The sequence below is a fragment of the Pelophylax lessonae genome (assembly GCF_965119305.1).
Source record: "Pelophylax lessonae genome assembly, chromosome: 4".
In the NCBI taxonomy this organism is placed as follows: Eukaryota; Metazoa; Chordata; class Amphibia; order Anura; family Ranidae; genus Pelophylax; species Pelophylax lessonae.
Genome location: NC_138771.1, coordinates 352,968,196 through 352,990,420, shown reverse-complemented (window position 1 = coordinate 352,990,420; position 22,225 = coordinate 352,968,196). Strand labels below are relative to the sequence as shown.

General features: G+C 44.5%; 1 protein-coding gene across 2 annotated transcripts in view; it reads right to left on the bottom strand.

Annotated features, from left to right (window-relative positions):
• Positions 1-22,225, bottom strand: part of FGF1 (fibroblast growth factor 1) — a 202,066-nt gene that overhangs the window by 170,668 nt on the left and 9,173 nt on the right. The window contains exon 1 of one of the 2 annotated variants that reach the window (XM_082256507.1): positions 2,052-2,100. The exons of the other annotated variant lie outside the window; for it this stretch is intronic. The gene's annotated coding sequence lies outside the window, so the exon portion shown is untranslated. Of the gene's footprint in view, positions 1-2,051; positions 2,101-22,225 lie in introns of those variants that run through there. 2 annotated transcript variants of the gene reach the window in all.

Genomic DNA, 22,225 nt, shown 5'->3' with positions numbered 1-22,225 from the left:
AGGTACTCTTTATTGTGGGCAGTGGGCTGTTGTGCACAGTAAATGCTCTATAGACTGGTAACTCACGATTCTCTGGTAACCGATCTGTGTGTGAGGTGAAAAAGCGCAGTAACAATGAGTCACTGATCTTTGTTTACATTTGTGTAAACAAAGAGTTAGCCCCCGTTCACACTGGGGCGACAGGTCGCCGCAGGTCGCCTCCCATAGGGAAGCTGCGGACCCGTTCTGATAGGAGCGACACAAGTCGCTCCGACTCAGAAAAAGGGTCCGGAGCTTCTTTGGGGCGACCAGGAGGCGACCGCCATAGACTTCAATGTTACGAAGTCCGTGGCGGCCGCTCCGAGGTCGCGGTGCGCTGCTCGCACCGCGACCTCGGAGGTCACGGTGCGAAGTAGCGTCGCCCCAGTGTGAATGGGGGCTTACTGGTCTTTGTTTACATTTGTGATTGGCTGTGATTGTCCTAGTGACACAGCTCACCACTAATCGCTGTGCACCTAAATGGGTGCACATGCGCAGTAAAATTGGAAGGACACCATATGATGTCCTCCCAGAACTAGAACGGTCCCGTCCGGCCGTCATTTGATTATACGGCAGGCAGGAACTGGTTAAACCGAGCCAAACTTATTTTAAAGCCAATTGTTTTTGTAAAATGGGATGCTGATAGCAGGACCTACATGCTCCTGCTGTTCTCTTTCATTTTTCTCCTCTGTGCCTGCTCTTCATCCTGTCCCCCAGTTGCACTACCCAACTTTAGATATATGGACTGCCAGGACATATAAGCGAAAATTCAATAAAGCTGATGCACCACTTTTCTGGCGTTAATCCCTCTTGTTAATCCCTTTGTGCCTAAGGGTAAAACAAATCTTATTGCCTAAGCACAATTTTGCAACTTTGACACGTGTTAGTAAAACTGTATATACCATCACAACTACATTGTGCTTCCGAGTGGATTATGCCTTGTTTTTTTCCAGGACAAATAGGGCTTTCATTTGGTAGTAAATGGTAATGGCTATCTCCTGATTTCTTTTCTATTTTCTTTTACAAAGCAATTGGGCTTTCATTTGGTGGTAAATGGTAATGGCTATCTCCTGATTTCTTTTTTATTTTCTTTTACAAAGGAATTTTATTGCAAACAAAAACTTTACACATTAGTTCAACAATGAAATGGGTACGTCAGACATGGTATGAGGAAGGGTTCCCAACAGGGGGACACAAAAAGAATGTTACAATAATTCCTAATGCAGTATACCGCACTGATGAAAGTCCTGAGTCCGGGATGGACAAAGCTCGATATTCCAAACTGAGATGGGTGATGAATTATAACCTGAACACCAAAGCGTATTAATGGAGGATACAAGGCAGTGCAACAAGTTGACAGTGAATATGTATGTAGAGAAATATATGATATACTAGTGAAGAGATTTAGTCATTCATTGTAACCATCCTCACCAGACGCACGCCCGGGGGTCCGATAGGTTGTAAGAACTGCATAAACAAAGAACTGAAGGGAAAGCTACAAAGTAGAAGGAGGAGATAAATAAGAAGAGAAAGAAGAAGAGTCAAGAGGAGAGGGGATTTCTTTTTTATTTTCAAAGGAAAACCGGCCCAAAATAGTAATATTTTTTAAATTTAGCTGTATATTTTCATAACCTTCCACCAAAGAACAACCCAAAATAAATTCTCCTGATCATATATATTATGTTATTTGTTGCTTACCCGTAGTACAGCCCAGAAACAATAGTGTGCATTTTGCTTTATTTTTATCCTACCTAAAACACACTGACATTAACTGACACTGATACTAATTTAAAAACATATTTTGTTTGTGTGTGCGGCTCTGAAAGCGTCTAAACGCAAGCTTGCAGCTCAAAACGGAAGCATGTACAAAGTGGAGAATTTGGGCGAGACGCCATAGTTGCTGACAGGCAAAGGTGGGGCACCCAGATACCTGTAGTCGAAAATCCGGCTTGGGGACGGTATGAGGAGCAAGCACAAAGGAGAACAATTTTAAAAATTAACATGTATATAAAATGTTTTCTTTAGAAAGTTACAGAAAATACCTGCAGCTGGAACACTTGTCATCTTCACTTCTTGCTGTTAGGCTATCAGAGCTCTCATTTTCATTTGGTAGAACAACTGTTTTATTTTAGGTACTGGAGATCCTGGTTATAGCCGGTTTGTGTTCCCACGAAAAGATCTGCGGATGCAATGAGAACCTTGTACATACAAGGAAGCGGCTAGGAAGCTGCTGGAATTTGATAAAACATGTTTCTACTGAATCCTGGGCTGGCTTTATCTTCCAGTAAATGAAGGGTTATGACTCTTTATACTGCTTACAGCTGATATGCAAAGGAAAAATGCATTCAAGTTTTATTTTCATACAGACCACACTGAAGATTTTTTCCAATGAGGCTTAAAGCTGAACTCTGGGAAGAGCTAATGTTGTCCAAATAGAAGAGACATGAGTCTTCTTTCTTAAATTTTGGTTTATTTCCTCCAGATCTGTGCAATAATCCTCTTTGCCTCTGTGCAGGAGCTTCCTGTAAGGACTCTTTCAAACAGGCATTGAAAATAGGCTGTTGGGTCACGTTTTTCACACTTCCCGAAAGCCTATCAATGTCACTCTAAATTGTAATTGTAAAATAACTGCAGTGTTAGCGTTGCTGCGAGGCAAAAATAATGCTGTCTGTAGAGTTTTGCAGGCAGTGACGCATTGCATATGCTTCTATTCATTTCTATTGAAACGCACAACAACCGCACCTTAAACGTACTGTAAACATGCCTATGGCGTCAAAAGTATTTTTTTTCCATTTTAGCCTTGTAAAAAAAAAAAAAAAAAAACACACACACAGGGCATTTGAGAAATGTTGACTGACACAACATGAACACTTGTACAACACAGCCTAAATGCTCATGAACGCTATAGGTGTGTTAATGCATTTTAGGCTGCTTTAAAATTTAACGCAAATTTGAAAGAACCTAATAACCACGTTAGGACCGGGCCTTTTTCTGAAACTTGTTGTTTACAAGTTAAAATCTGTTTTTTTTGCTAGAAAATTACTTTTTTTTTGCAGAGACCCTAGAGAATAAAATGAAGATCATTGCAATATTTTTTATCACACCGTATTTGCGCAGCGGTCTTACAAACGCAATTTTTTTGGAAAAAATTTGCTTTTTTGAATAAAAAAATAAGAAACAGTAAAGTTAGCCCAATTTGTTTCTATAATTTAAAAGATAATGTTACGCTTACGAATAAATAGATACAAAGAATGTCATGCTTCAAAATTGCACACACTCGTGGAATGGCAACAAACATTGGTACTTAAAAATCCCCATAGGCGACATTTTAAAAATGTCTACAGGTTACCAGTTTATTCTTACAGAGGAGGTCTAGGGCTCAAATTATTGCTCTCGCTCTAATGATCGTGGCGACACCTCATATGTGTGGTTTGAACACCGTTTACATATGTGGGCACAACTTGCGTATGCGTTCGCTTCTGCGCACGAGATAACGGGGATGGGGCGCTTTACATTTTTTTTTTCTATTTATTTTATCTTTTATTTTTACAATGTCCTTTTAGCAAATAAATTTTTGATCACTTTTAATTCTGATCACTTTTAATTCTATTACAAGTAATGTAAAAATCCCTTGTGTGACGAACGCCCATTTGCTGGGATATTCGCCAGGGGCTACTGGAGGTGTGTGGAGGCCAGACTCCTGGCCACAGACTATGGGCCCTGGCTTGTAGGGGAGTGCACCTCTGTGTGGTGGTATATGCTGGGGGACAATGGGAGTAGTGTTGCTTTGGACTCAAATCCATGTCACCCCAAGATACAGAATCAGACTGGGATCAATGTTACAGGCCTAAAGCTGCCTGTTACAGCAGAGGACTTCTCCACACATTGAGAGACTAAAGAGATGCTAATGACGTCTACTGTGGGGATGTGTATTGACAGTTATAATAAGGTGTGTTGAAAATGGAGACGGGCAGTCTGAGAGCCTATGTCTTCTGCTTTCATCTGTTTAGAGGTGAAGTGTGTTCACACTTCTAGGAATGTGTATTTGGCTATGTTTTGGGCTTGTTGTTTGTTGAATTAATTATGATAATGTTGCAGTCTCATTCACCTATTGTCTCTTTCCAGAAGGCCAAGGTATGTTAACTATGTTCTGTATAGAATTACATTTTCATATGATAATGTGTAACGCTCCTGCGTTTTTGTAGTAGGCTGGATTTGCAGCTGCAGAATCTCCACTCAGTAGTCATGTAGAGATGTGTTGAATAACCAGATCCAACTCTCCAGACTCATCACTGTGGGCCTGTCAGCTTCAGCATACAGATATACACACTCAATAAGATGTTCCTGGAGTGATAGGATGTATATGATAGTATGAAGATGATGTGCTGAAGGGACAGGTGTGAACAGTGACAGAGATGGCAAGCACTTGATAGAAATGTTCAGGAGAGTATTAGATGGTATTAGGTAGAATGCAGATAGGTTAGTAATCGAGTATGGTAACAGGTGGTAAGGACAGCAGATGACAAATACAGGATAGACTAACCCAGTGCAAGGATAGATGGTAGTAGACTCAAGAGCTAGCAATCTATGTAACAGTGCAGATGATAGAATTAGTATGCATAGATAGTAACAGTCCTTAATGTGCAAAGGTAGATAGTGTAAGTAAGGTTATGGAGGATTCCCCTGTGGGGTACTTATCACTAGTAAGGTTAGTAGTAGAAGGGTCCAGTAGTGAGGGAGTGATCCAGTAGCGAGATACAGGGATCAGTAGCGAGGTTCCGGTCTGTTCCAAGTAAAAGAGAATAGCTGGAGGTTCCGGCAGCAAGACAAGCTTGTAAGCATGTGGACACACAGGCAGGTTGAACGAACAACGTGAGAGAGAACGCCGGCGGTTGAAATAGCCGCTCTGCGGCGCTCGGCGATGACGTCATCCGTCTTAAAGGTGTATGCGTACCACCTAATTAGAAAGGTGGGACGCATATTGAAAGAAAATGGAAAATAAGGGTACCAGAGGTACCAGAATCTTACAGTACCCCCCCCTTAAGGCCGGCTCCGGAAAGGCCTATAGCACTGGTTTCTCCGGGTATTTCGAGTGAAACCTTCGTATAAGCCTAGGTGCGTGAACATCAGAGGTATCCAACCAGGTGTCGTCTTGGGGTCCATAGTTCTTCCATCTTATGAGATACTGGAGTCTTCCTCTGTGGATACGAGAATCCAAAATCTCCTTAATCTCATATTCTTCTCCGCCTTCAACTTGTACTGGAGGTGGAGGCAAGATGGTAGGCCTTATTCCTTGGTTAGGAACATGGGGTTTCAGTAGCGACACATGGAAGATGGGATGGATCTTGAGATCTGCTGGTAAGGTGAGCTGTACTGCAGCTTTTCCAATAAGTTTCTTAATTGGGAAGGGTCCCAGAAATACAGGTCCAAGCTTTTTGCTAGGGATCTTTAATCTTAAATTTCTTGTCGATAGCCAAACGAGGTCCCCAATAGCATACTGAGGAGAAGGTCTTCTACGTAGGTCATAGTACCTTTTTTGTTGGCTATGGGCGTGTGAGATAGTGGTATTAAGTAAACCCAGAGAGTCCTTTATTTGGGTAAAATAGTCTGAGGCTACTGGGTTACTTGATGGTAGGATGCGTGGTGGAAGAAGTGTGGGATGAAACCCATAGTTCAAGTAGAACGGACTTTGCTTAGTAGTACTGTGGGTTGCCTTGTTATAAGCAAATTCCGCCAGAGGGAGAAGGTCCACCCAATCATCCTGTAGGTATGATGTGTAGCAACGCAGATATAGTTCTATACACTGGTTGACTCTTTCAGTCTGTCCGTTGGTCTGAGGGTGGTAGGGAGAAGTGAGCTTTCGCTCAATCCGTAATATTTGACAAAGAGCTTGCCAAAATTTAGAGATGAACTGTGAACCACGGTCGGATAAAAGAGTCTTTGGAATTCCGTGTAACTTGAACACATGTTTCATCAGTAGTTCCGCTGTTTGTTTAGATGAAGGTAGTCTACGGATAGCGATGAAATGTGCCATCTTTGTCAGGTGGTCCACTGACACTAGAATGGTATTAAATCCTTTAGAAGGTGGTAGTTCTACTATAAAATCTAAGGACACAACTTCCCATGGAACCTGGGGTATTGGTAGACTGCAGAGTAGACCAGATGGTTTTGTAGTGTCAATTTTGGACCTTGCACAGATGTCACATGAAGATACAAATTTTTGTACAGACGTCTTCATATCAGGCCACCAAAACTGCCTAGTAAGCAAATTAAGGGTTTTCGTCATACCCATATGTCCTGCCATGGGCACATCATGTGATAACTCCAAGATCTTGGTGCGCATAGTAGGGGGTATGTAGAGTTTGTCGTTGTAATAGAGGAAGCCTTCTGCATCAGTACTTAGTTGTGGTGGAGGTATATCCAATCCTATACTGTGCAAAATCTCTTCCTTCAGGGAACGAACAACCCCAATAATACGTTGGAATTATTATAGGAAGGGATTTCAGCGCAGTTATCTTCGGTTAATCGTGATAGCGCATCCGCTTTTTTATTTTTGTCTGCAGGCGTGTAGGTCACTAAGAAGTTGAATCTTAGGAAGAATAATGACCATCGTACCTGCCTGTGGGAGAGAGTTTTGTTAGTCTGGAGGTATTGAAGGTTTTTATGATCTGTATATATGAGTATTGGTAACCGGGTACCCTCAAGTAGATGTCGCCAATTCTCCAGTGCCAGTTTTATGGCAAGCAACTCCTTTTCACCCACTGGGTAATTCACCTCTGGGCTGCTTAATGATTTTGAAAAGAAAGCAACTGGGTGGAGTGGTGAAGTATTTGTTGGTCGTTGGGAGAGAACTGCTCCTACTGCCATATTTGACGCATCTACCTCCAGAATATATTGGAGGGATGGGTCTGGATGGCGTAGTATGGGAGCAGAAGTAAAGCTTGATTTTAACAAGCAGAAAGCTCGATTTGCTTCTTCTGACCATTTGAATGGTTTCTTTATACTTGTCAGTTGTGTGAGAGGTCTCACAATGGCAGAAAAGTTCTTGATGAACTTCCTATAGAAGTTTGAAAATCCAAGGAATCACTGTAATGCCTTACGAGTTGTTGGTATAGGCCAGTCTAGAATACAGGATATCTTGCTCATATCCATCTTAATTCCGGTTTTGGATATGATGTATCCTAGGAATAATATTTCTTCTTTATGAAATAGGCATTTTTTTAATTTCACGTATAGATTGTGTGCGAGTAGTCTGGATAACACAAGTCTTACATGTTTTATATGTTCAGAGAGAGATCGAGAATAGATAAGTATATCATCCAGATATACTACAACACAGACATCAAGTAAGTCTCTAAAGATGTCGTTTATGAACCTTTGGAAAGCTGCGGGAGCATTACACAACCCGAATGGCATCACAAGATATTTGAATAATCCGTATCTGGTTCTGAATGCTGTTTTCCACTCATCACCGTCACGGATTCGGATTAGGTTGTATGCCCCTTTCAGGTCTAATTTAGAGAAGTAAGTAGCCCCACGCACTTGTTCAATGAGTTCAGGGATGAGCGGTAAAGGATAGCGATCCTTTATTGTAATCGTATTTAATTGCCTATAATCGATAATAGGCCTAAGACTTGAATCCTTATTGTGGACAAAGAAAAGTCCTGCAGCTGTGGAAGAAGTAGAGGGTCTGATGAACCCTTTTGTCAAATTCTCATCCAAGTATTCCTTGAGATGAGAAAGTTCATCCTGTGAAAGCGGATAAACATGACCGAAAGGCAATTTGCTGTTAGGGAGTAGATCGATAGTGCAATCATAATCCCTATGGGGAGGCAACACTTGAGCATTTTTTTCAAGGAATACTTCGGACAGGTCCTGATAGCATAGTGGTGCAATCTCATCTGACACCACAGACAGGATCTTTCCATAAGATGGGAGGTTACACGTAATCTCGCAATAGTGAGAAGGGAAAGACAAAGTCCGTCTTTTCCAATCTATGATTGGTTGATGTGTGTGTAACCAGGGGAGTCCCAAAATAACAGAAAAATGGGGTGAAGATAGTATATCAAAAGTGGTGGACAAGGAGTGCTTGTGTCTGGTTGGTGATTGGACCAGAAGATAGTGGAATACCGTTAATGAAACTAACAGAAACAGGTTTAGGTTTTGAAATAATAGGTATTTTATTTAAGGTAACAAAACATGTATCAATATAGTTTCCACAAGATCCGGTGTCGATCATAGCCTTGGTGGTAATCCTAGTCTGGTCCCACTGCAATGTCAAATGAACAAAGAGATAGGGGTTAGAAAAGGAAGTCGTTAATCCTCCTAGCAAGACATGTGAACACTCACCCTCTTTTTTGCGGACAAGGGGACAGACGCTTATCAAATGATCCGGGGATGCGCAGTACATGCAGAGGTTTCTGGATCTTCTTCTGGCTCGTTCAGTAGTTGATAAAGGTGGGCGTATGGTTCCTACCTCCATGGGAGTAGGGTCAACGGCCGAAATCCGAGAAGGACTAGACAATGGCATTCCCATTTTCTCAGCCTTTCTTTCACGCAGTCGCCTGTCGATGTTGATACTGAGTTGTATTAAGGCATCCAAGGTGCCAGGTAAATCCGCTCGGGCGAGCTCATCTTTAACAGCTTCTGACAACCCGAGTCTGAATTGAGTTCGCAGAGATGTATCATTCCACCCTGAATCAAGGGTCCATCTTTTGAACTCAGCTACAAAGTCTTCTACAGGTCTCCTTCCTTGTTTTAAAGCCCTCAATTGAATATCAGCAGTACTCTGCCTGTTGGGGTCATCATATAAACTAGCGAGTTCCGCTAGGAATAAAGAATAGGAGTTGAGAAGCTGATCATTTTTCTCACAAAGAGAGTCTGCCCAGGCCCGTGGATCACCCGTTAAGTATGAGATAACGGTACAGACTTTAATCTGATCAGTAGGGTATGTACGAGGTTTTAACAAAAAAAGCAATTGACATGCATTTTTGAATTCACGAAATTTTTTCCGATCACCTGTAAACACTAGAGGAGGGTTTATTTTAGGTTCAGGGGGTTGAGCAGCAGTAAGCCGTGAGAGACGGGTTACCTGCTGTGTCAGAGTCTGATGTTCTTCTTTTACTTCAGTAAGAGCAAGTATTAATGTATTTACTTGTTGTGTTAATTGTGTCACTTGAGTGGGTAATTCTGCTGAATCCATTTTTTAGGTTCGTTCAATCTGTAACGCTCCTGCGTTTTTGTAGTAGGCTGGATTTGCAGCTGCAGAATCTCCACTCAGTAGTCATGTAGAGATGTGTTGAATAACCAGATCCAACTCTCCAGACTCATCACTGTGGGCCTGTCAGCTTCAGCATACAGATATACACACTCAATAAGATGTTCCTGGAGTGATAGGATGTATATGATAGTATGAAGATGATGTGCTGAAGGGACAGGTGTGAACAGTGACAGAGATGGCAAGCACTTGATAGAAATGTTCAGTAGAGTATTAGATGGTATTAGGTAGAATGCAGATAGGTTAGTAATCGAGTATGGTAACAGGTGGTAAGGACAGCAGATGACAAATACAGGATAGACTAACCCAGTGCAAGGATAGATGGTAGTAGACTCAAGAGCTAGCAATCTATGTAACAGTGCAGATGATAGAATTAGTATGCATAGATAGTAACAGTCCTTAATGTGCAAAGGTAGATAGTGTAAGTAAGGTTATGGAGGATTCCCCTGTGGGGTACTTATCACTAGTAAGGTTAGTAGTAGAAGGGTCCAGTAGTGAGGGAGTGATCCAGTAGCGAGATACAGGGATCAGTAGCGAGGTTCCGGTCTGTTCCAAGTAAAAGAGAATAGCTGGAGGTTCCGGTAGCAAGACAAGCTTGTAAGCATGTGGACACACAGGCAGGTTGAACGAACAACGTGAGAGAGAACGCCGGCGGTTGAAATAGCCGCTCTGCGGCGCTCGGCGATGACGTCATCCGTCTTAAAGGTGTATGCGTACCACCTAATTAGAAAGGTGGGACGCATATTGAAAGAAAATGGAAAATAAGGGTACCAGAGGTACCAGAATCTTACATAATGAAATCAAACTCATGAGACTGTATATATCGGAAGTGAGTTGGTGAATAAAGTGTCTTTTGTTTTACCCTTCATTGAGCTTCGCTAATGTTTGGGGGGAATTGAGGGGCCAGGTCACTGCATCACGTGAGAGTCTGGAGACCTAAGACAGAAATACTTGGTCCAAGTGTTGGGGATCTGTTACACTGGAGGCAAGTGGTGGGATTCTTCTCTGAATGGATTCCAAACCAGGAATGCATTGAGGAGCCTAGCAGCATCTCGGTCTAAGGAGGAACTCAGGAGATGGCGCGAGCTAGCCCCTGGGCAGTGTCCCCATATGAGGTGGAGTTCCAGCGGAGACTACAAGACATACTGGCAAAGGAACAGGGCCATATGTCAGCCAAGGACAAGGGAAACTGGAGAAAAAATGTAATGCAAGAACTCTGGCAGGAGTCCATGGAGATAGCACAGCTTCGACGGAAAGAGAAGCTTCCAAGTACAGCGCAACGCTGGCAGGAACAAGTGAGCCAATGGATGTTTATCCTGGGAGAACAACCCTTGACGCAGTGGGAAAGGAACCTTGAGTGCCTGGTCCAGAGAGAAATTATGCTGGACAACTCATACCGGGCACTATGGTGGTACGCAGTCCAACAAGACCTTGGGTTGGCAGAAGGCATTCAACCAGAATGGGGGGGGGGCTATGATGGCCCAGGCCTCTTGTGGAAGGCCATGGAGGAGGATGATGATTTTGGCAGTCCTGCGATGTCGCAGTTCTGGGCTATTTATTATTACCGGAGAAGGATACTACCAGTCCAGTTGTTGTTGGAGCTGAGACTAGACCTCATCTACCTGGTTATCATTGAGTGGGGGTTGGAACAGGACTACCAACACCTCCTAGACTTGGTCCAGCAGCAGCCAACAACACTGGGGGTGGAAATGGTCATGCCCACTACCCAGGACCAGCCAGCAGTACCAGGAGAGGCGATTGTAGGTCCCTCGTCCCAGCAGCAGCAAACAGCACTCGGGGTGGAGATGGTCGTGCCCACTACCCAGGACCAGCCAGCATTAGCGGGAGAGGCAATTGTAGGTCCCTCATCCCACCAGCAGCCAACAGATCTGGGGGTGGAGATGGTCGTGCCCACTACCCAGGACCAGCCAGCAGTACCAGGAGAGGCGATTGTAGGTCCCTTGCCCCACCAGCAGCCAACAGCACTAGAGGTGGAGATGGTCGTGCCCACTACCCAGGACCAGCCAGCAGTACCAGGAGAGGCGATTGTAGGTCCCTCGTCCCAGCAGCAGCAAACAGCACTCGGGGTGGAGATGGTCGTGCCCACTACCCAGGACCAGCCAGCATTAGCGGGAGAGGCAATTGTAGGTCCCTCATCCCACCAGCAGCCAACAGCTCTGGGGGTGGAGATGGTCGTGCCCACTACCCAGCACCAGTCAGCGTTACCGGGAGAGGCAATTGTAGGTCCCTCATCCCAGCAGCAGCCATCAGCTCTGGGGGTGGAGATGGTCGTGCCCACTACCCAGGACCAGCCAGCGGTACCAGGAGAGGCGATTGTAGGTCCCTCGTCCCAGCAGCAGCCAACAGCACTGGGGGTGGAGATGGTCATGCCCAATACCCAGGACCAGCCAGCATTAGCGGGAATGGCGATTGTAGGTCCCTCGTCCCAGCAGCAGCCAACAGCACTGGGGGTGGAGATGGTCGTGCCCACTACCCAGGACCAGCCAGCGGTACTGGGAGAGACGATTGTAGGTCCCTCGTCCCAGCAGCTGCCAGCAGCACTGGGGGGGAGATGGTCATGCCCACTACCCAGCACCAGCCAGCGTTACCAGGAGAAGCGATTATAGGTCCCTCGTCCCAGCAGCAGCCAACAGCACTGGGGGTGGAGATTGGCGTGCCCACTACCCAGGACCAGCCAGCATTGGCAGGAGAGGCGATTGAAGGTCCCTTGTCCCAGCAGCTGAGTGCCTACCCAGCGGAAGAGCTGGCAGCCGGGCAGAACCCCACTGGTATCTGCCCACCAGTCCATGCAGCTTTTGGCATGGAAGGGGTGGATGGGGCCGTGGCCTCCACCCCTGGATTACAGAGATGCTGGGCAATCGGCCCAGATCCCCAACCCCCTAGTATGGGGGCCCATGCCACTCTGATTTTGCCCCTCCAGCAACCATGGAATACCTCTGGAGTTGATTATAGCTGGTGCCCTGCCCAGGAAGACCCCTGATATTTTAATTGGGACGTAGGGCAGGAGGCCCTCTGGAGCATGGCACAGCCTGGCAAAAGACACCAGACTAACACAGACCCAAACCAGTTGGAGGTCTGGGGTCTGGTTAGTCTCCCCAGGAGGAGGAAGATATGTGACGAACGCCCATTTGCTGGGACATTCGCCAGGGGCTACTGGAGGTGTGTGGAGGCCAGACTCTTGCCCACGGACTATGGGCCCTGGCTTGTAGGGGAGTGCACCTCTGTGTGGGGGTATAAGCTGGGGGACAATGGGAGTAGTGTTGCTTTGGACTCAAATCCATGTCACCCCAAGATACAGACTCAGACTGGGATCAGTTACAGGCCTAAAGCTGCCTGTTGCAGCAGAGGACTTATCCACACATTGAGTGCCGGTTCACAATATAGCATGTGCGGCGATCGCATGTAATATCGGAGCGCACTGCTCCTTCATTACATGCGATCGGATGTGCAGTGCGAATTCAGCCATACACTTTGTATGCCTAAATTTGCACTGCACCCGCACAAAAGTCACACATGACCCTTTTTTTCAGCCGCATCAGGATCGGATCGCACAGTGGTTCACAAAGAGATGCTAATGACGTCTACTGTGGGGACGTGTATTGACAGTTATAATAAGGTGTGTTGAAAATGGAGACGGGCATTCTGAGAGCCTATGTCTTCTGCTTTCATCTGTTTAGAAGTGAAGTGTGTTCACACTTCTAGGAATGTGTATTTGGCTATGTTTTGGGCTTGTTGTTTGTTGATTAATTATGATGATGTTGCAGTCTCATTCACCTATTGTCTCTTTCCAGAAGGCCAAGGTATGTTAACTATGTTCTGTATATAATTACATTTGCATATGATATTGAAATCAAACTCATAAGACTGTATATATTGGAAGTGAGTTGGTGAATAAAGTGTCTTTTGTTTTACCCTTCATTGAGCTTCGGCTAATGTTTGGGGGAAATTGAGGGGCCAGGTCACTGCATCACGTGAGAGTCTGGAGACCTAAGACAGAAATACTTGGTCCAAGTATTGGGGATCTGTTACACCTTGTAATAGAAATAAGCAAGACAGGACCTTTTTAATGTGAGAACTGGGGTCAAAAAGACCTCAGATCTCACAGTAATTTTTTTTATGATGAAAAAATGGGCTCTTTAAATCCGTTTCTAGGAAGCAACGTATGACGTCGCTCCGGTCCTCCAAGGCCATAGAGTCGAGTAAGGGCCATCTTGTCCTCGCTCAACTTCCTGGCTGAGGGGATAGTGGACTGGATCATTTTCTGCGCTACAGACGGGTCCGGGAAGCAGGGAAAATATGACTTGGAAGTGGTGGGGGGGCACCTCTTCCACCGCCTTTGAAAATGGTCCCGCTGCTGGGACCACCCTTATGTTAAAGGAGACTGTTTTAGGTGGATAAAGAGCTGTCACTGCTGTTCTCTCACCTTGTGCCCCCTCCTGCAGTTTTCTGCAGGCAGCCTGTAGTGGGTTAAACCCAGCTAGGTCACTCCCTAAGCTCTGCTCTCTGCATAAGTTATGTGCAGCACAGTGATGATGTCACTGCTGCTTTTACAAGTTAATAACTGGGTTTAAAAGGCATTTGGTACACACAGCGCAGATATACACTCACTGGCCACTTTATTAGGTACCCCTGTTCAATTGCTTGGTAACACAAGTTGCAAATCAATCATATGGCAGAAACTCAATGCATTTAGGCATCTAGACATGGTGAAGACAAATTGCTGAAGTTCAAACTGAACTTTAGAATGGGGAAGAAAGGGATTTAGGTGACTTTGAATGTGGTATGGTTGTTGGTGCCAGACGGGCTGGTTTGAGTATTTCAAAAATTGCTGATCTCCTGAGATTTTCACGCACAACCATCTCTAGAGTTTACAGAGATTGGTCCAAAAAAGAGAAAATATTCAGTGAGCAGCTGTGTGAATGAAAATGCCTTGTTGATGTTAGAGGTCGGAGGAGAATGGGCAGACAGGTTCCAGATGATAGAAAGGTAACAGAAATTCAAATAGCCACTCGTTAAAACCAAGGTATGCAGAATAACATTTCTGAACACACAACGCATCGTACCTTAAAGCAGACAGTCTACAGCAGCAGGAGACCACATCGGGTGCCACTCTTTACAGCTTAGAACAGGAAACTAAAGCTACAATTCGCACAGGCTCACTAAAACTGAATTATAGAAGATTGGAAATATTTTGCCTGGTCTGATGAGTCTTGATTTCAGCTGCGACTTTCAGATGGAAGGGTCAGAATTTGGCGTTAACAACATGAAAGAATGGATCCATCCTGCCTTGTATAAATGGTTCATCCTAGTGGTGGTGGTGGTGGTATAATGGTGTTGCTGCTGACCATGGCCATCCCTTTTGCTGCTGACCATGGCCATCCCTTTATGACTACAGTGTACCCATCTTCTGATGGCTACTTCCAGCAGCATAATGCACCATGTCAGAAAGCTCAAATCATCTCATCACTGGTTTCTTGAACATGACAATGAGTTCACTGTACTACAATGGCCTCCACAGTCACCAGATCTCAATCCAATAGAGCACCTTTGGGATGTGGTGGAACGGGAGATTCGCATCATGGATGTGCAGCTGAAAAATCTGCAGCAACTGCGTGGTGCTATCATGTCAATATGGACCAAAATCTCAGGAATGTTTCCAACACCTTGTTGAATCTATGAAATGAAGAATTAAGGCAATTCTGAAGGCAAAAATGGGTCCAACCCAGTACCAGCAAGCTGTACCTAATAAAGTGGCTGGTAAGTGTATATACCCTATGGAGTCGGTAAGGGTGTTTAACCATTAGAGGGGCTTCTCCCTTTGATTTGCATGGTCGGGACACACCGGTCCAATAGTTTATAAGCTCTTCACACTTGTCTTTGCGGTAAGCTGCTGTCCTACTGGGGGAATCTTTTGGCTCATTTGGTGCTTTCTTATTTCAATCTGGTAAGGAGTACCTATCGAGGTTCTGTGGTGCTCAAGCCTTTTACCACACTTTCCAATTTCCCCATTAACACGGGAGCGTTGGTGTTCCCATTCACCTTGGGTGCCTTTATTTTATATTGTGGTCTTTTTAGTTTTACGCTATGGCGTTCTGTTTTTTTGTATTATACATGTCACCATCTCACTGAGGGATCTACGTTGGAACCGGAAGGTCCACCTGGATCCACCACCTAAGGCTTATTGGAGTCACATTGATGGGCTTACATTTATTCAGTTTCCGGTAAGCGGTACCTGCACAAGCTACCTCATTTTGTTTCCATATTTCTGGACAATACACTGACTTTTTTCACTATAAATTCAATTTATACACATCATCTACAGCGCAACTTATTTTTTACATACCCTATGGTTGTTAAGGAATATAGCTAAATTATTTTTTTGTGCCTGGCAGTCAGTTCTTAAGGGTAACATGAGAAAAAAATAGTATAAAAAAAACTATATTGCTTATACCATTTGCTAGACAAGTTATAAGTTAATTGAATGTTAATAAAAATGAACTTTCGTTTTCAGTCTACAGTTTTACACTGTAAAAATTTGGCAACATGCATGCTTTCTGTAGTTGGTGTACCCCCCAAAGTTAAAGTGATACTAATAGCTCTTTTTTTTTTTTTTGCTTAAAAATAACGAACATGATATATATGTCCATTCAGACACGGAGGCGTGGCTAGGTCCCCTCTCTCTCCTCATTGGCTCACTGACTTTGGTTGACAGCAGCGGGAGCCATAGGCGCTCTGCTGCTTTCTCAGCCAATGAGGAGGAAGAGTCCTGGGCGGCCGAGTCTCTCCTGCAAAATCGCTGGATAGAGGTGGGCTCAAGTAAGTATTTAGTATTGGAGGACTAAGGGGGGCTGCTGCACACAGAAGGTTTCTTATCCTAATGCATTGAATGCATTAAGATAAAAAACCTTCTGCCTTTACAGTCACTTTAAAGTGGTTCATTGTATGCATTCAGGTAAAAAAACCTTCACTGTGCAGCTCCCTGCTTTGCCCATCCCACACCCCCCCCCCCCCCCAATACCTAAGCCCGATCCTGATCAAGCGATGTGTACGAGAGCAGCGGCTCTCCCAGGTTTCTCCCTCCTCATTGGCTAAGAGGCACAGGTAGATTGTACTTGATCACCGCTGCATTAGTTATAGTGCCCCTAATCACTGCTGCACTAGTTACAGTGTTCCTAATCACTGTCACACCAGTTATATTGTCCCTAATCTCTGACGCACCAATTACAGTGTCCCTGATCACTGCCTCACCAGTCCCATTGTCCTTATTCATGCCAAATCATTCAGATTATCCGTGTTCACTACCACACCAGTTACAGTGTCCCTGATCACTGCCTCACCAGTCCCATTGTCCCTATTAATGCCAAATCATACAGATTGTCACTGCCACACTAGTCCCAGTGTTCTTGTTCACTGCCACACCAGTCCCAGTGTCCCTGATCACTGCCACACCAATCCCTGTGTCCCTGATTGCTGCAACACCACTCATATTTTCCTCTAATCACTGCCCCACCAGTTACAGTGTCACTGATCACCGCCACACCATTTACAGTGTCCATGATCATGATTTGATGCATAGTTTATGCCTCTAGATAGCCTGAAGATGCTCCTTGGATTTTGGGCTTCTCTATGTGGCAAGACTGTGAAAAAGTTTCACACATATATTTCAATAGGGAGTAGGGGAATGTGTTTTGGGGGGATTTTATAACTATACCTATGATGTGTGTTAGAAATATCTTATTAATTGTAAAGATTGTGTAAACAAAAATTAAATTTTTTTCAGTTTTCAAAAAATTGTGACAAAAATTAAAACTTCAAAAAACTCACCATTCCTCCTACTTAGTACCTTGGAATGTTAACTTTTCAAAAAGGGGTCATTTGGGGGTTATTTGTACTGTCCTGGCATTTTAGGGCCTCAAGTAATGAAATAGGTTGTCAGTAAATCAGGACTAATCGATTTTCAAATATACTGTATATACCATATATTGCAGATTCTCTAACTTTTACACAGACTAAATAATGTACACTGATTTAGGTTATTTTTTTTTTACCAAAGAGGTGTATCAGAATAAATTTTGGCCTAAATTGATGAAAAAGAAAAAAGGTAAAATTATTTATTTATGCAACATTTTATAACAGAAACTAAGAAAAAAAATGTTTTCAAAATTTTCTGTCTTTTTTGTTTATATAGCAAAAGCTAAAGAACCCAGTGGTGATTAAATATCACCAAATGAACGTTCTATCTGGCTCAAAAAATGAAGACAAACAATCATTCAGGTACAATATTGCATGCCTGAGTAATTGCCATTTAATAAGTGACAGTGCTGAAAGCTGAAAATGTGCCTGGACTGGAAAGGGTTAAAAGTGTGCAGACTTGAAGTGGTTAAACAGTGAAGGAAGAGAAGCAGACTTATATGGTAATCTCTGTGTCACTCTGCTCTCTTTTCCTGTCAGCGTGCTTCTTGTTAACACACGAGGGTCTGATTGCTCTCTAATGCTGCCCGTTTTTGTGTTTGGGAATTTTGTATTACTTTTTGATGGTTTGTATAACAGGGGTGGTTGTGACAATATATTTCTTTGCCTATGTACTTTGTTCTAAACTGTGAAAGGTGCAGATAATGCTGAGTGTGTCATCTAGGTACCCATACTCGAGGTCCCTGGAAGATAAATGAGATGAGGTTTTCATCTTTCTGGGTTCCACTTGCCCCTAATTCTTGCAGGCACAAAGGGCTAATACAGTGCATTGCAATGCATGTGTTATTATGCCTGTAGGCACATTGCATCAGGCAGCCTACTTAAATTAATGGACTGTAATACTCCCCACATGAAAAAAATAAGTTAGGTCCTGAAGCATATTTTGCCATAGTTCTTAGTTGTGCCATAGATATTTTTTTTCTCCTGGAGAGGGTTCAGCCTTGGGGACCCTGAGGAAAAATGTAAGCAGCTCACTCTGTGTGCCATGGCAAATTCTGTTTGTGTCAAACAGTGGGAAGGTCTAAAAACCTAAATGCGTTTTGTACAGCGCGTAGGGCTTGGAAGTTTTTAAGGAAAAGAGCATAAAAGTCAGGAGTGCTCAATGCACAGGGAGCAGAGGTCATGAGTGTGTAACATGGAGTACAAGGGTCAAAAATAAGTAATGCACAGAGTGCAGGGGTCAGTAGTGCTTAAGACAAATAGAGCAGGAGTCAGGAGTGTAGGGCTTGGAAGCGTTTAAGGAAAAGAGCATAAGAGTCAGGAGTGCTCAACGCACAAGGAGCAGAGGTCATGAGCGTGTAACATAGAGTGCGGGGGTCAAAAGTAAGTAATGCACAGAGTGCAGGGGTCAGTAGTGCTTAAGACAAGTAGAGCAGGAGTCAGGAGTAAATAATATACAGAGTACAGGGGTCAGGAGTAAGTAATGCATAGAGTACAGGGTCAGGAGTAAGTAACACATGGGGCACAAGTGTAAGGAGTGCATATCTCACAGTAGTAAGGAGAGCATATCTCACAGAATGCAGGGTTCAGGAGTGCTTAAGATACAGATAACAGGGGTCAAGAGTGCATATGACACAGAGAGCAGGGGTCACGAGTGCATAAGACAAAGAGAGCAGGGGTCAAGAGTGCATAACTTTCAAAGTTAAGGGGTCAGGATTGAGTAATACAAAGAGTGCAGGGGTTAGGAGTGCATAACACAGAGCGTAGGGGTCAGGAGAGTGTAATGCACAGTTCAGAGAACAGAGTACAGAAAAATATTACCAAGCCAAAATCCACCATCCCACTAGTACAGACTTCCTCCCACAACACAGCTCCCTCCCCCAGCACAGCCCCTAATACAGATCTCGACCCTCCAGTAAAGCTCCTTCCTGTACAGCTCAGCTCCCTCTAGTACAGCTCTTCCCCATGAAGTATCCCAACCCCCCCCCCCCCCAGTGCAGATTCCTTCCAGTAAAGCACCCTCCCCTCCATAAAACACATAAGCTCTCCCTCAGCTAGGTTGTGTGACTAGAGCCAGGAAGGAGCAGCCTCCCTTGCTCTGAACTGACAAGGTACAGGCTACTGCTCCTGCTTTGGGTGCCTGGTGTGGCTGTCAGCACTGGCCACAGACGTTCTGGGGGGACCTTAGGGTTCTAGGAGTTGTACTTTTCTTCACAAATGCTCTATGGGATCAAGGATCAAAGATCAAGTAGGGCTAAGTATTAAGTGGATTAATACCACGCGTTGTAAATGAAGTTAATCAAGCAGCACAAGTTATTCAACTTACAAAAATATATTCTAAACATTTAAAAGTCAAAATGTTTTTCATTTTGGGTGAGGTAAGGGAGGGTTATAGCCCCTGTCATTTGTATGCCATCTGTGTCACATTGGAGGGATTTCCCTTTACTTCCTGTTTCTTAGCCAAAATAGGAAATGAGGGGAAATCCCTCCAAAGTGAAGCAATCCCTGGTTGTCACCAGGGTTACCAGAACAAGTGTCCCCATTGCAAGATTTCCCATCTATAACTGTTCTGGGAACAACCTTAAATTTGGGATTTCCTTTCGCTTTCAGATAAAGATAAATCTACTTAATGGGGGCACAAAGAGAAAAGAAAAAAAAAAACTGACAGTTGTTCTTATCCCTCTCCACTCTATGTTAAGCTAAAAAAAAAGTTTTGCCTTTAGTTATACTTTAAGCCAAACTAGGGTAGTCTGTAAGCAAAAGCCAAGAGAACACTTCTTACAGACCTCCAAAACAAAGATTGTCCATAATCTGTCCAACCCCATTAAATTCCCTTAAAATATGGGATTATACTATAATAAGTCTCCACACTGTCTCTTTAACAACCCTGTGTTCCCACCTGTAAAAAAAAAAAAAAAAAATATTAATTTCTTTCCATGGTGAAATAACAAAGGTTTATATAGGATTCATCACTTTCCCACAGCAAAATGAATAATGGGCATCAATCACCTATGTAAAAGACTTGAAATGCCTCCCTTGGAAACCTTTCGCTGGCATCAAATGTCCCACTTTCTTCACAATTAAATTTAAAATTCTGTGGACTTAGTAATCATGAACCCACATGAACATCCAGCCATTAGTCTCCAAGGGAGTAGTTCTTCCTTATATTCACATTTGATAAGATTCCACACAGGAAAGTATGGGAAACAGATATGAACCAGTAGGTAGAGATAGAGGATTGGACAAGTAGATCAATAAGTATCTCTAAGAGAATCATAAATGTGTCCCTGATAAAAGCAAAACAATAACATATTTTCTAGATGGTACTTGGTGCCAATCAAACTTACAAAGATGTGCCCTGATTAGGGTTGAGCGGACACCTAGATGTCCGTGTTCGACGGGTTCGGCCGAACTTTAAAAAAAAGTCCGGGTCCGTGTCCCGGACTTTTACCGAACTTTTCCCGGACACCGAACCCCATTGAAGTCAATGGGGACCCGAACTTTAAGGCACTAAAATGGCTCTAAAACACCAAAGGAAAGGGCTAGAGTGCTGCAAATGGCAGCAAAACGTAATTAAGAGCATGGCAAGTGCTCTGCAAACAAATGTGGATAGGGAAATAACTTAAAACAACAAAAAAAAACAGAAAAATAAAACAATGTTCTTCTTCATCTCTGAAGGACGAGGCCCATATGGAGTAGGAGGGAGGTTGAGGTGGTGGTGGATGTGGCGGTGACATAGGCGTGCGCACAGGGTGTGCTGGGTGTGCCTGGGCACACCCTAATCACCTAGGGCACATAGCATTGCCAGTGAGGAGATGGGAAAGATCTCCCTGGGACCTGCTCTGCTCTATTTCTCCTTGCCTACAGGTACATGGCCCCGATACATTACTCTCCCTGCTGGCAAACACATGCATGTGTATTTCAACTTTGGGGTGCACACCTTAATGCAATAGGCTGCGCACACCTATGGGCGGTGTAGGTGGAAGCGGCGGTGGAGGAGGACCAGGGCCGGATTAACAGCATCATGGGCTTGGTGCTGAGGATTTTGAAGGGCCTTAAGGGCCGTGCCTTGCCATGCACCCAGAGGAGGAAGGGTGCAGCCATGCATGCCTAATTCAACATGGGATGCTGTCTCTGAAGCCCATAAACACATCCATGCATCGCCAACTGTCCCTCCTTGTCCGGCCTTCACGCTGTGTGGGGAGGTTCTGAGGGTGCTGCCTGGGGAAGCGAGCATAGAAGCCAGACTTCTGTGTTTACAAGTGACAGAAGAGCGGTAACAGTGAATATGGCCAACCCGGGGCCTATATAAAAGGTAGGGGCCTGGAGCTGCAGCTCCAATAGCCCCTACATTAATCTGGCCCTGAGGAGGAGGACGAGGTAGCCAACACTGCTTCTTTTCAAAAATTTTAAATGAGGGTACACCCCAAAAGAGTGAGAAAGAGCAAAAATGGAACAATGGGTGGGTAAGGTCGGTATCCATTGCTATTCTGCATAAGGTACGGAAAAGTCCCGTGGGATCCATGCCTGGTTCATTTTAATGAACGTGAGCTTGTCCACATTGTCTCTGGACAGGCGGCTGCGCTTGTCTGTTATAACGCCCCCAGCCGTGCTAAATACCCGTTCAGATAATACACTGGCTGCAGGGCACGCCAGCACCTCCAAGGCGTAAAGGGCAAGCTCAGGCCATGTGCCCAATTTGGAGACCCAGAAGTTGAAGGGGGCAGACCCGTCATTCACTACATGTAGGCGTGTGCACACATACTGCTCCACCATGTTGGTAAAATGCTGCCTCCTGCTAAGACGTTCCATCTGAGCTGCTGGTGCTGCTGTTTGTTGTGGCGTGCTGACAAAGCTTTTCCACATTTCGGCCATGCTAACCCTGCCTTCTGAGGTGCTGGCGGTGCCCTGGTTGCGTTGGCGACCTCCTCCTCCTCCTCCTCTGCCTTGTGCTTCCACTGTGGCCCCGCTGTCAGATGGGAATGCCAGCAGCATGGC